This window comes from Sinocyclocheilus grahami, unplaced genomic scaffold (assembly GCF_001515645.1).
Source record: "Sinocyclocheilus grahami isolate Dianchi unplaced genomic scaffold, SAMN03320097.WGS_v1.1 scaffold612.1, whole genome shotgun sequence".
Classification (NCBI taxonomy): Eukaryota; Metazoa; Chordata; class Actinopteri; order Cypriniformes; family Cyprinidae; genus Sinocyclocheilus; species Sinocyclocheilus grahami.
This window is the reverse complement of record NW_015505791.1, coordinates 423,223-427,464: the sequence shown is the minus strand read 5'-3', so window position 1 is coordinate 427,464 and position 4,242 is coordinate 423,223.

Here is a 4,242-nt window from a genome sequence, read left to right as displayed (position 1 = left end):
GGGGGGGGGGGTAGTGGGGCTCCAGCCGGAGAGGTGGGGGCTGGGGCTGCGACCTTGGAGGCTGCTCTGCCATTGCCTCCCGAGTCCCCTGTTCCGCCATGGTGCCCCAAACGGGTACCACTCTGGAGGCCCTCTGTCCTGAGGGACCTCCAGAGCGCCTCCCCCTCCCTCCCCTTTGGATGTTATGGCGTGAGGACACGCCTTCCGGAGGGGGGCGTTATGTCAGACTCTGTTCCTAGTTTTGGTTGTGTTTTGTTCCCCATGTGCTCCATGTCCCAGTTTCTGTCTCCCATTCATTGATTTCATCCCAGGTGTTCCCCATTTGTTTTGATTGATCCCAGGTGTGTCTCATCTTCCCATTAGCCTGTTCAGCGTATTTAAAGTGTTCCGTTCCCTGTTTTTTTTTTCGGTATTGTTGAGGTCAACTCCTTGTGCTATGTGTGATTCCCCAAGATAATAATAAAGTCCTTGGTTTTGTACTCCTGGTCTCTTCGCTCCGTGTTCCTGCACTGTAGCAACCCCTGACAATTGGATTGTAAATGACATAAGTTTTAGTAAAAGTCAATGACCGGGAGACTTGAATGTTTTATTTTAAATGTAAACAGCCACGGGTAAAATTCAGAAACGCCATTCAGAAGCATTTAATCTGCGTTCTGAGAAATTAATTCATATCGGTGGCATATTCGCAGACACCAATATATCGGCGACAGGCTCATATCGGCCGATAATATCGGCTAAACTATATAGTTCACACATGGATAAATGAGTGCTATCAGTTCATATTGTGATGCTTGAGTTAATTATATTGTGTACTTGAGTTTTCTGAATGAGAACATGGTCAAACCTATGCAAAATGTGCATTTGTGTAGAGTTTGATAAAACATTGAGCAAATTGGATTGTGTGAAAACAGGCCAAAAGTGTTAAGCTTTGAGAAGGTTTCCCTCCCCCCCCCGAGAACTAAATGAATTGTTTGGGAAATTGGGCCAAATGAATCAGTTAGTGTGTTCGCAATCGAGAAAAACATAATTTTACACATTATTAACAAGCTGTAACTTAAATATGAAAAATACAATTTATTTCTGAGGTTAACAGCTAAATGATTGACAATAAAAACAGTGGCTCGTGACGCCGGAAGACAGAACAACATACGACACTGAAAAGGGCCAGAGCGCCATATGATTTATCGAATATGCATTTGTAGGAGTTTCCCTTTCAGATGCAAAATTTATTGGAGGAGACCATTAAAATGAATCCCGCAATGCGATTTACTAATGTTTGTGGTCGTCAAATCACTGGTATTTGCACCATTATTTAAATCCCAAAAAAAGCATGTCTTAAAACAGGCGGTAATTTGCGCTGCTCTTGGTAGATTGCGCTGCTCATTATGGAAATGATCTGGCTACTTATGTGTTCTGAAATGGGTGCATTTTCAGTAAAACAAAAACAGTGGCTCGTGACGCCAGAAGACAGAAGAACATAAAACACTGAAAAGGGTCGCAGCGCCATATGGTGAATAATGAAAAGGATTTATTGACTCTGTGTGATCATTAGAACAGAAAATAATTTTGATAGCAATAAAAAAATTGTGACACTACAAATAAAAGCTAAATGATTGATTTTGATCAACACAAATAGAGGCTGAGAAAAGCACAGAAACACATGGTCACTCAGCAGGACTCACACACACTGATCTTACTGTCTATATGAGGATTTATTACATTTATTCTGATTCATGTTATTTCACTGACATAAGTTCAGCTGCAGTATTAATGTTATGAAAAGAAAATAAGAGACTCTATGACATCTCACTGTTATTAATTCTTCATGCAGCTCAAAGCATTATGGGTAGAATCTCTCGTCAGTCTATTCTGATTCATCAGCGCAGTTTACTGATGATCCACAACCGACACTAAACCCAGGATAGAGTGGCTGAGTGAATGTGGTCTGGACTGTGTGGATGAGGCTCATTATCCGCTTTTCCACTATCGGGCCAGTGTGAGCCAGTGCTTTAAACGGGCCGGGCAGGGCTAATAGCCTCGGACCTGTTGCACCAAGGCCAAAATCACGCTGCGTTTCCACCGTCGGCCCAGAAGTTCCGCTGCGCTTCACTAAAACCCAGCCAAAACCGACAACGGCACTGACCAAACAAATAAATATAGTAAACAATAGGATAAAAACGACCGATCATATCCATGTTTTTGCCACAAAATTACGTTTTATGGATGGTTCTACCTTTAAACACAAACTCGCCCGACTCTGTCCAATCAATATCTTTGGTTTTAGACATTTTATCCAAAATGTAGCGAACATTTTTTGTGTTCCTCTGCGGAACATTCTTCAAAACATCATCTGCAACAACATCTAAAACATCTTTGGCACTCACCAGTGGTGGACAGTAACGAAGTAGTTCCCTTTCAAGGGAACTTTGAACTGTGTCCTCTAGGGGTTGCTATGGGGAATGCCTCGTCGTGACCCGTGTCTGAAGCATACATTGAAAACACCAACAACACGTTGGCCGGCGACAGCCCATGACGTCACTACCGGTGTGACTATAGTATAAATAGGTGCCGGGAGAACACCTCATCCTCTTCATCTTCACTTACCGTTTTGTTTGAAGCGTGCATTTCCGTGGTAAGAGCAATCTTTATTCCTTCATTATGGAAAGCACTAGCAAGGCATTTAGAGGATATGCGCATCTGTATCGTCATTATTTGACATCTGATGCACACAATCTCTGCGTTTATTTTTTGGGTGAGGAGCACGCACGCGATGTCCTCGTGGGGGCAATCTGCATTCACTGCGAGCGTTTTCCAATGGAAAAGCTCCGCTCTCGTTTGTCTCTCTTTTCGAAGAAAGAGGGGCAGCCATCGGCTCCCCGCGGTTCAGGACCCGTCGCTGCTGAGGCGCGGAGGAGAATGAGCTCGTGGGAATCGCAGGTGGATCTGGCCGATGAGTTTAAAGAGGGGTTTCCCCCCTCATGCTTGCCAGCTGTGGACGAGAGTGAGCCACTGAAGGATAATATTATTTCATTTAACATGGTCTGATCCAGCGGTCAGTGCTCTGCTGAGTTCGACCAAAAACAACAACAAAAAAATATATAAAAAATAAAAAAGCAGGAAGAGCAGGAGATGTCTGAGGAGGGCAAAGAAGCTGAGGCTGGGCCTTCCCAATCCTCCTGCCCTGCGTATGATGAGTTTTGGAAGTTATGGATCGCGAGGCTTGACTTGCCGTGGAAGCGGGCCAAGAAAGTGACGTTGCGAGGTCGTCTCGATGAGCGCTATCTTTCTGGCCGTAACCCTCCAGCTCAGGTGAGCCTTCCTTTCTTCCTGATCTCCATACAGAGATCGAGAAGGAATGGAAGAGACCGTTTTCCTCACACATCCATCGATTCCAGCATACGAGTTATGCCAACATCGAGGCGATGCGCGAAAAACCGCTATGAGAAGATGCCCCCCGTAGAAGAGACGCTGGCTAGCTATCTCTCTATGGTGAGACATCCTCTCATAAGACTCCCTCCTGACCATCTAAGCCCCTTCAGGATACATCTCGCTTGAATGGCAGGGCATATGCAGCAGCAGGTCAGGCTGTCGCTTCATTGCACACGATGGCGGTGCTCCACGAAGGTCCAGGTCTGAGCCAGAACAACACAGGGTTCCTAGTCCATCTCGGTCTGAGGATCAGAGACGGGCACAGAAGGCTAGTGTCGCGGCTCGCGCTCCTCCCATGCCTGCGGGTAGGGGTAGGAGGAATCGCAGGTCAAAGGGAGGTAGGCAAGACCTAAGGGATGTGATCCAGACAAGGCATCAACGCTTTTGTCTGGATCTGAATGATACTTGAGTATCTACTCATTTCCTTCGGGGGTCTAACATCTGCCATTATCTTCCCCTTCCTAATTCCCCTATAACCACCATCTCTGCACCTGACCGAGGTTAGGTAGGAACTTCCTGCATTACAGTCTCCTATGCTGGACCTATGATGTTTGGTTGGTTCTATGGCTTCATAGTGACCACCTTACTGATGGTCCGAACTAGAGGCTTCCTCGGGTCGCTTCTTGAACGGGGACCATGGTGGGTGAGTACGATCCCTTTCTAATATATATATATGTATTTAATGCGCTGGTGGTTGTGTGTATAATCCATCTGCGAGCCTTCTTTGCAGTGTTTTCTGGGACCTGTGTGTTTCTGTCTTTTTCTAGGGTAGGTCTTCGGTGAGTACCCCCCTCTGCTGGATTCAGAAACCGG